A 10,779-nucleotide genomic window follows, 5' to 3' on the forward strand; every position below is an offset into this window, starting at 1 on the left:
TTTTAAATAATTTCACAGGTTTTATAATAAAAATGAAAAAACAAAACGCGCTTCTGATTGGTTGAAAACGAGTGCATTTCTGTCATGTTACACGTGTTACACGCGAAAATTACAAACAGCACGCGCTGCCAAAATTTCGCCTGTCTTGACTTCCTGTGATGCTGTAGACTACAAGTAGTCCCTCCTCTTCGACGAGGTCTGTGGCGCGAGTCAAAATGGTGAATAAAATTGATGTTAGCGCGCCGTTTGGAACTCTTGGGGTGACGCCGTTGCTCTGCAGGAGCTCCATCAGTGAGGCTCTCGAAAAGTAGAAGCTACGGATTAATTAAGCCCAAGAGTTTGACCTTGCACGGCTGAGTGGTTTTCGGGCGTCAAATTCTCATCTCAAGAAAGCGATTCGTTATCTTAATTACCAGTCAATCTTCTCTAAGTAAAAGGGATAATATGTACACCAAATTTATGGAATAAAAATATTGGTCACCATGCTCGTGCATGCTGTGTACACCAAATTTATGCAATAAAACAGAAAGGTAAACGTGCTCGTTCAAAAGGGAACTTGCACCTGTTTTCCTTGTCCATTACTTGAAAAAACCCAATACCATATTCTCGAAATGCGCACACTCTTATTTGCCTGACTACGTGATTTGTATGCGCAGTACAGGATGTCCCGTGCAATACTGAAGAATCACCTTTAAGTTTATTCATTGATTTATTCATTCATTAGTTCAAAATGGAGGCTCGGAGTGTCACACGTTACGTCATTGCCGACAGAATAAGTCATGATTACCAAATTTGTCACTAGCCTTTTTTTTCGGAGGTTTGCCTTGTCTTTATCATAACAACTTTGCGCTATTGCCATAGCCCCCTTGTCAGATCTTTTCAAACAAAATGGATGAACAAGTAAATACAGAATAGATCGATCAAAAATTAAATAGACACGCGTTGAAGATGGCGGTATTGTTTACGGAAAGAACAACGCTGATTGACCAGTCAGGCGATTCCGTAGCACTTAAACTTTCCTAAGGTATTTTGGTAGCCCTGCTCGTTCTATTTTCCTTTCATGTTATAACCTGTGTTTCCAAACCTCAGCTGCTTAACCGGCAGATGAGTTTTGTTAGTAAGGAAACCACTATCCTCACCCCATACAAAATCATTTGCATCACAGCTACAGTAGGCTCGGCGGTATCTTGGGTCACTTGGTTGTGCACATGTGTTGGTCACTCAGCGTGTGGAGTTATGAAGTGCAGGTGTCGCACCACTCCAGCAGGTCATTTTCTCAGAATCGCGTGAAAACGAAACGCTATCTTGCAATCCAGAATGGAAGCACTCGTACTTTATGAACTGTTCGCAGTGTTTAGAAATGTGGATGAGGCTCACCAGCTAAGAAATGTTTGCTCCTTTGTAGTGTATGTCCTGCGAATATGATCCCTTTCCTTCATATCCATCCATCAGTGTCATGTTCTCGCTGTCGTAACTTATCACGGTCACGCCAACACCGTCCTTGTCACTCATGTCACAGGCGACATAAAATGGCGACAAACCTCCTTCGCCGTCAGGATCAATCAGGTGTGATCCAATTTTTGCATTAGGATCGAGCTTCTTTAAGTCGCTGCAAGATTTTGGAATCGCTGCAGAGACTGAGGAAAGAACATTTGAAATGAAGGGTCTGTTAACGCTCACAAAATTTTTGACGTTGTTGTTGTTGTTCTGGACAAAAAGAGCTGCATTTAGGAGGAACTACGCGATATTTTTCTTTTTATCAACCCTTCATGTCCCAAACGCTGATAAAATATATTTTCATAAGAGCAAGGCATACCAAACATAAAACAGGTTTTGGTACTAGAAGCTCATCGTATTCAGAACGAAGATGTAGCGCCCTTGCCGAGTTCAGTAATCCTCAGAGATTTTATTAGCTATTTCAAAACATGTATATTACGATTGCTTTCCCATAAAAATAAAACAGATGAATAAATCCAATCTAAAATGTCCAAAATGTAATCATTCTCTATATTATATTTGACGCTTTCAAATCCATGTCTTAACACAAATCAGCTGAATTCGTTGATATACTGCGCAGAATATCATTGGTCATTTCGTCGTGTCAACTCCAAGGTTGCAAAATAAACTTCATATTTAATAACGTTTCTCATAAAATTCAGTAAGTTCAGTTTTAAGAGAAAATCGTCTGTAGTTCAACAATTTTGATTAATGGACTACGTCCTAGAGAAAATTAGCCGTAATTTCCACAAAGTCCTCGCCAATTGATCTGCCATGTTTAACAATCAGTCCTACATGTTTTAGTTTTTTTTTTCTTTATGGATTAAAGATAACTTTATATTAGTGTATCGACTGATATGTTGCTTGCACCAATCAGATCGCTGTATTTGGGTATGTATTTCGCGCCAATCGGATCGCCACATTAAGCTATGTATCTCGCACCGGGCAGATTGCAGCATTAGGGTATGTATCTCGCGCTAATCAAATCAGAGCATAAGGGAACTGTCCCTCATGTCAATGATGTCATTAAATTAGGGTGTCGCAAAGCGTTGCAATCGAATCAACCCCACATTGACGCACGCTAAGACGATATCAACAAAGAATTGTGAGCTGAGCTATTCAGTGACATAATTCATTTCCTTCGTCTGGATCTCATCGCTATGATCTGTTGTGGTCACAAGAATAGGCAGGAAATATTTTCACCATTTAAAAGTTAAAGCTTGCTTTCAACTTTCTGTGTATCGCTTTAGCAATGCACACGCAGTCAGAAAAACGCCTAACACAGAGTTATCATTGGAACGTTTGTTTTGGAGGGGTTGGTTTTGGAAGGGTTGGTTTTGGAAGGGTTGCTTGTAAAATCTGTGCAATACATTTGCATAAAGTATATTTGATCGATAGTGGTGTTTTTACCTTGAGGTTGCTCTTTTGGCTAAAGTCGAAAAGATCTTCAAATCGTATTTACTTTCTGTGTCAAATGCCATGTTAATATCCGTTTTTTGCCTTTGGAAGTTCTCTATGAATAATATCTTGTGTTTAAAGGGTATATTTCCAGAACAATGAGGGATTTGCTTGTCCCTATTAATTAGGCCTTCCCCGATAAAATGACATGTTGCAGTAAACAAGCTAAATTTTGCAGCACAATTCTACCCCACCAGAAACATCTTACCTGAAACTAAATGTTAGTATCAGTAAATTATGGGTATCCAACCCCACCAAAATTTAAACTTGTTGTTCGAACATTCAGTTCGTCACTTCAAACATTCAATTCGTCACTTCATACATTCAATTCGTCAATTCAAACATTCAATTCGTCACTTCAAACATTCAATTCGTCACTTCAAACATTCAATTCGTCACTTCAAACACTCAATTTGGCAATTCAAACGTCCCATTCGGCAATTCAAAGATTCAATTTGTCAATCAAACATTCACTTCGTCATTTCAGACATTCGATTCGTCAATTCCAACATTCAATTCGACAATTCGCCGGTTGAAATATCAATTCTGACATTCACTCTCGACGTTCAAAGTTTCGACATTCACTTTCGACATTCACTCTCAACGTTCAAAGTTACGACATTCACTTTCGACATTCAAACTCAGCGTCCGTTTGGTATGGGTACGAGAATGAGTTTCAGGCCTCTCTCGGTCGTTTTCGTGAAAAGGGCGCCAAATTTGTTGCTCTCCGAGCAATTGTACTTTTCAGGCAATCATTATGGCTGGCCGAGAAAGTACGATTTTGTCCGTTTTACAGGATACCATACAAAGGTTAGATAATTTACAAGGTTCTCACAATTGCAATAGTCTGGTTGTCCGTTTAGAGTACTTAAACAGGTCAATCGTAAACAACGCAGAACTCGTTGGCCTTGGATCGGCCGTAGACTATTTAAAGGATGTAGAGCGCGAAATGGATGTTCGGTCAAATGATTGCAAAGGAACCAAAATTTACAGCGGTCGTCTGGGACGACCTTCCTTCGACATAAAGGAAGGACAACTGTCCTATCTCATTGATAGTGGCTTCACCGTTCCCCAAATAAGCGAGCTGTTAGGAGCGTCAAGAAGGACAACAGAGAGAAGGATGTCCCTCTTTGATATTACCATTTCAGGTGAGGGCAAAGCTGAATTTTTGGTATCATTTTGAATCTAAAGCTAATGAAGTGGTTCATAATTCTATCTCTAGTTAGAATTAGATTTACCAAATCCATACGTACCACTTCCTGAGAAAAACGCCAGGGTAAGTAGACGGAAGTCAATACATTATTAAAATGCAGTCGGAGACCAGACTTCACCTCGAGGCTCTGGGGAATAAACCCACAGAAATGCTTGTTTTATTCAATACATCGAATTTGGTCTAAACTTTTAATCAATGGTATACAACTCTTTAATATGATTCCATTTTTTTTCTGCCCACAGGGACATACTGTGTAATTGGCGAACATAGACTTGATGTCCTGGTGAAAAGTATACAGCAACAACATCAACATCCAGGATTGGGCCTAAGAATGCTCAGAGGTCATCTGAAGAGCAAGGGGTACCAAATTCAGAGAGAGACAGAGAGAGAGAGAGAGAGAGAGAGAGAGAGAGAGAGAGAGAGAGAGAGAGAGAGAGAGAGAGAGAGAGAGAGAGAGAGAGAGAGAGAGAGAGTTAGACAGTCTGAATTTTCAGGCAGACCGCCTCCATAAGAGTATTGACACTTTTCAATACAAATGTGGTATCATCAAGGCATATAAAAAGAGAAAAGGCCTTGATTTCGGTTCGTGTTCCTCGCTAAAACACGACGAAAAATTAAAGTATTTAAGAGGTGAGGGTTAGCGACGTACAAAAAAAAATTTTCGCGAAAGCGAAAATTGAATGAAAAAAAAATATTCGCGAAAGCGAAAATTGAATGAAAAAAAAAAAAAAAACCATGCACGCTAATTAACCCTGAAACATATCCATGCTATGGCCAAAAAAACTCATACGAGAAATGATGACGAAAAAAATTCCTGCGTTTCGAGATCTCCCCACCCCTCCCCCCCAATAACTTTTCACGCATTACCCGGGCACTCTGACCTGGCATTGTTCAGCAGACGCAGAGATAAAGTCCTTTGGCAAACTACAGATTCTTATTTCGCAAAGTACAGATTTTCCACTTCGTTTCTTGACTCATCTAGTAGACAGGTCGACGTTGTCAGCCAAAGAACCTAGCCTGCGTTCCACTCGGCCCAGCTAGGTAGCCAGGCAGCTAGGTCGCAAGAAAGTAGCAGGAAAGTCGCAGCTAAGTCGCAAGAAAGTAGCAAGAAAGTCGCAGCTAATTCGCAAGAAAGTAGCAAGTCGCAGATAAGTCGCAAGAAAGTAGCAAGAAAGTCGCAGCTAATTCGCAAGAAAGTAGCAAGAAAGTTGCAGCTAAGTCGCAAGAAAGTAGCAAGAAAGTCGCAGCTAAGTCGCAAGAAAGTAGCAAGAAAGTAGCAGCTAAGTCGCAAGTGAAAAAAAAGAGAGGAAAGTGTATGTCCCTTTGAAGCCACCGTAGATTTCCTCGAGGACGTTATTATATGCACTAACTGCAGTGGAAACTTAAGAAACAATGGCCGGCCTATACACGAGGTTGGTAAACGTCAAGGGAACCGGAAGATAAAAGAAGTAAAAACCAGGGCTGCAATGGCCCTGTGGTTCTTGGAGTCATTTGGCTTGACACTTGAATCTGTCAAAGTCAAAGATAAGGATGGGAAAGCCACTGAACTTGGCTACGGAAAAGACAACGGAACATCATTTCATGATCTATCACAGGAACGTCAAGACAATGTGCGCTCCCTTCTTTACATCATGGACAAGTTTTGTGTTGGGGATGCAGCTTACCATGAAGTGTCAATGATTGCAGATGATGCCCCAAGAAGCTATTTGATCAAACAATGCAGAAGTGACTTGAACAAGATTTTTCACATATCAAAGACACCAGGAAAAAATGCAGGAGCCCAAATGAGCTTCAAAGAAGAGCTTCGAGTGCAAATTAAAAAGAAGGTATATATAGTTTAAATAAATAATCTTGCAAAAGCAATTCCTAAAAAAGGAGCTTAGCCAATTGTTATCCCCACCCCTCTCTGTATGTCCTGCCATAGCTTCAGCAGCTCTGCTATAACACCTAAGCATGGTACCTAGACTTAGGTTTGTCAACAGTAAGTCTGGTGGAACTTACCTTTGGTAACACTAGTTATGAATGTTGCATAATGTCACATAACAAGTCTTTCTTTCCCCTTCCCCTCCCACACAAACTCTCATTTTGCTCCAAAAACATAATTATCTGCAAAATTGTAACTCTTGGCAAATTCTAACATTGCCCGCTTTTCTAGAGAGAAAATTGTGAACTTGGAAAAAACAAGTCAAGGTATCTGGTGATGGTACTAAAATGTCAAGGATAACAAATTTCATTGTTATCTCATTTGCCTTGCTATCTGATGGAGAGAAAGTAATGTCCTGCAAAGGTAGATGGATAGATACATTAGATAGATGGATACTTTATTAGGCACAGAATCCATAAAGCTAAGTCACTTATTTGCAATGAAGCTGTGCAAGGTAAATGTTGCTAAGGAACTTTCAGTAGGCATAAATGTTTTACAAATTATGTAAAACTATGCATTTTAACAGGAAATCACACAGTTGGAATTGTTTCTGGAAGTGAGGATTATGATACTCTGAAAGCTTCTTGCAAAGATCTGTTTGCTGAAATTAATGAGCTGGTTAATGAAGGAGAAATTGAGGTGGATGGTCACAAGGTACCTTTGGACTTCTATTTGTCTGGTGATTACAAGGTAAGAGAAAACATAATTTATATAATTATGGAAATCTTGCCATACATTGAAATAAGCACCCCAAACACTCCAACATGTTATATGGACTTAACAGTATATGTTGCACCCCTTTAACAAAATGTTTAAAATTGATGAGATTCAAGTGGCAAAGAAAACTAATCTAAATTGCTTATGCAACCAATGAAATTACATGATTTCATGCCTGGGCTGCACACAGTATTGTATTCATTCAAGTATTAAAAGTGCATTCTTAAAATAAACACTGCTCCTGAATAAGCACTTACCACAATTACAGGTTTAATAAGCACTAAATGTGGCACATATTCAAGTGAATGCAGTACTGTAATTTAAAAATTATCAAGTGTTTCAGTTATGAATTATATTGCTTAGGTCCTTCTTCTAGTTCTTGGGATGAACAGTGCATGTGCTGACTATGCCTCCATATACTACAAAATAGATAGGGATGCCCGGTAAAAACAAAAAATTACAATTAGATATAATCATAGAGCCTGCTTTCCTTTCTTATATAATAGATGTGTCTTAATGGTGGAATATTCACCTCTTATTGAAACTGAACAATAGTTTAAAATAACAAATTATGTTTATTTCAACAGCTGGGACACAACTAAGCCAGAAAACTATTACTGGATGGATGGGAATTGGAGAACGCTGGCTGAAAACAAAGATCTTGCCAATAAATCAAACAACAACTATGGATGCATCAGATCTGCTCTGCTAAAAATTCCAATTGAGAATCTAAGGGTGGATGAGGTTCACTTACAGCTTCGAGTTACAGGTACTTCATCCATTTAGAATCAACATGTATGTTAAAGTCCCTGGGATGTAGTCCTATTTAACCTTGTCCCCAGATTTCCCCTGGCTCACAAATAACAATTTGGGGATAAGAGTAAGTCCTTGCCGCACTCTAAGGAAACAGAACTTGGCTTAAATCTTTTGAAAATACTTTAAAGACTGAAAGCAAAGGGGTGTTTTTCTGTCTGTTTACAGATAGATTGGAGAAGAACCTTCTCAACAATGCAATTGAGAAAGACAAGAAAGACAACCTTAACAAGGCACCATCGGCCAGAAAACACAAAACCCTGCAAAAAACCATAGAGGCGATTAACAGTTGTGGGGTGAGCTTTAGTGTATGAGAGAAGCGCAATGCTGATGGAACGCCAAGTGGCTTGTATGATTGGACAAGCATGGTTGGGAATGAGAAGAAAAAAGTGCTCCAAAGCCTTCCCAAGAAGTTCCCACAGATCCTTGATCCAGAACACTGTGATTCAATCACCAAAATATGGAAGGTGTTTTTTTTGTTGTTTTTCAGCTAAGTTACATTTTCTCTGGTCTGACACAGTGGCATCATACTGAAGAACCTTAGCTTGTCTCTTATCTTCAAACACATGATAAATTCCATACATTTGTCCTTTTGATTGTAGAGGAATGATGTATGTTAATAAATTACAAACTAAAAACTTTGGCAATCCTTATATTTTTATAGGGTTTTGACAACGTATACCAAACATTACCAGCTTGGAAGCCACGTCAAAATCGCATAGATTCCTTCTTTAAGAATGTAAGTTGAATTTTCTTCTCATTTTAACTCCTTTCAAGTAATTGCTAACATGGTTATGGTTTTAATTAATAGTACAATTCCTAGGTTTGCACAAAAACTAATTTGTTGTTACTTAATTCTAAACAGGCAACAGAGTGGATAAAATTGTATCTATCACTTGGTGGAGAGGTCATTGGATATGAAAATGCTTCTGTCACCCCATACTTTCATATATTGGCCTACCACTTACCCCAATTCATCAGAGACAAGACCCCTTTTAAATTATTCACAGGCCAAGGAGTTGAAAAAATTAATGATACTGTACGCTCCATATACCACAACAAATGCAACAAGCATGATGCATGCAAAGAGGCAATTCTAGCCCTGAAAAGAATTGAACATCTTCAAGATGTCGAAAGGCAACCACACCAGTATACCAAAAAAAAAAAAAAGATGAGTATTGGGAAGCTGACATCTTTGAGCTAAGAGGAAAGAGACCACGACTGTGTGTTGCCTCAACATAAGATGATGAACCACCAATTACTGAGGGTGATGTGGACACAATGACCATCCCTGAGATAAAAACCATACTCAAAGAAATGGGAATTGCTACCAAATGTAGGAGAGAAGACAAGCTGAGGGAAATTCTCAGGAAAGCTATTTCTGACAATACAAATGATTGATTTTTGATGATAGGGTTTTAAAATTTAAGCCAATACACTAATTCTAATTGAAGCTCTAGGAAATGTCCAATCTCTCATTGGAACTGGGCCAATTGGAGAGGCATTGATGATGAACAAAACAGTGGCCCTGCATTCTGTAATTAACAAGCTTCACAATTTTGTAATATTGCATGCTTTCTTGCAAAAGTGTATTATCACTTTTTCAACTGGTGCTTGTGGTGCCTGCTTCAGCATTCCATTATCTTTAGTGTATTGAATCTGAGTCCAGCTTAAAAGGGATTTCATTTTCAAAGGGAAATCCACAGATTTACCCTGTCTATGGAGATCAAGGTAATACCACCCGCTCTCAGGAAGGGTGGTAAAAAGGAAGAAGTCTACTTTATTGTAAAGTTTGTATCCAGGGTGTTCAGATACAACCCCTCTATCTCTCCATAGATACCTCTGCACATCAATGTCAATTTGTACATATACAGGAGTAGAAGACTTCCCTTTCAAACTTCTTAGCATGGCGTGGTAGAAGTTTCTTCCAGCCACCTCTAACCGGTAGCTATCCGGCTTGACAGGCTTTTCGTAAGTTTTGACTTTTGAAATAAAATAAAACTAGAAGCTTGTGGATCGTAAAACTGCATTTATTTATGTATTACATCAACGGTTGTACATGGTAAACTCAGTGAAAAAAGGAAAGAAAAGACGAGAAGAAGGACATTGAGTAACTGAATCAGTTATATAACGCAAACATTCACCGTGGTGGTGTGAGGTGATCTTCTGGCTCCCAACTGCAGGCTTGCAGTGGCCAACCTTTCCATTTCACAAGATACCCCTCTTTCTGACAATGAAAGAACAGACATGTCTCACGATCATCCCAAAAAAATAACAAAATCAAATTAATCGAAAAAACATTTCGTTCTGACATGTACTCACATGGCCAACTTTCCTCTTCTCAATGAGCCTATCCACTTCAAAAAAACTTCCCTTTACTTTTTCTGGCAGTGTCATACAAAAGAACACACGATATTTCATTCAAATCCTTGTAATTTATGATCGAACGCTCTCTCTTGGAGCCTACGGCCGCCATTGTTTTCTGTAAGATTACCGCTGATATGCGCGGGCTCTAAATGTCCCAGAGTTCTGGCAATGATTAGGTTTTTTCAAGTAATGGACAAGGAAAACAGGTGCAATTTGTCGGAGACTTCGTAATTTGAGTAGAACAGATGTTTAGTTTCTTAACATCATTGATTGAGGTAACCTTGAACGAACTTTCATTGATTATCACGTAGCAACGACCAATGGGAGATCCGATTAGACGTTCTCTTACGCGATATCTCCATATCTAACACTAGGGCCCCACCTTTTCGAGAGAGTCTTTTACACACCGTTGTAAGACGAATGAGAGAGACTTTTGATTAAACGCTTTGCTTTAACACACGTCGAGTCTACTGTACGAGAGTATTAGCATGTCAAAAAACCCCTCGTAAACGGGGCAAAGTTTACGAAACAATTTGCCTTTTGAACGAGCATGTTTACCTTTCTGTTTTATTGCATAAATTTGGTGTACACAGCATGCACAAGCGTGCTGACCAATATTTTTATTCCATAAATTTGGTGTACATATTATCCTCTTTACTTAGAGAAGATTGACTGGTAATTAAGATAACGAATCGCTTTCTTGAGATGAGAATTTGACGCCCGAAAACCACTCAGCCGTGCAAGGTCAAACTCTTGGGTTTAATTAGTCTGTAGCTTCTACTTTTCGAGC

The 10,779-nt window shown here is 39.1% G+C and overlaps 1 pseudogene across 1 annotated transcript; it reads left to right on the top strand.

The window, feature by feature from the left end:
* Window positions 1–5,858: 5,858 nt before the first annotated feature.
* LOC148735551 (uncharacterized) lies at window positions 5,859–8,357 on the top strand (annotated as a pseudogene). Its single transcript, XR_015999386.1, has 6 exons — window positions 5,859–6,455; window positions 6,619–6,782; window positions 7,173–7,252; window positions 7,397–7,578; window positions 7,791–8,089; window positions 8,287–8,357. The product of XR_015999386.1 is annotated as an uncharacterized LOC148735551 (transcript).
* The last annotated feature ends 2,422 nt before the right edge of the window (window positions 8,358–10,779 follow it).

Source organism: Stylophora pistillata, chromosome 3 (assembly GCF_964205215.1).
Source record: "Stylophora pistillata chromosome 3, jaStyPist1.2, whole genome shotgun sequence".
NCBI lineage: Eukaryota > Metazoa > Cnidaria > Anthozoa > Scleractinia > Pocilloporidae > Stylophora > Stylophora pistillata.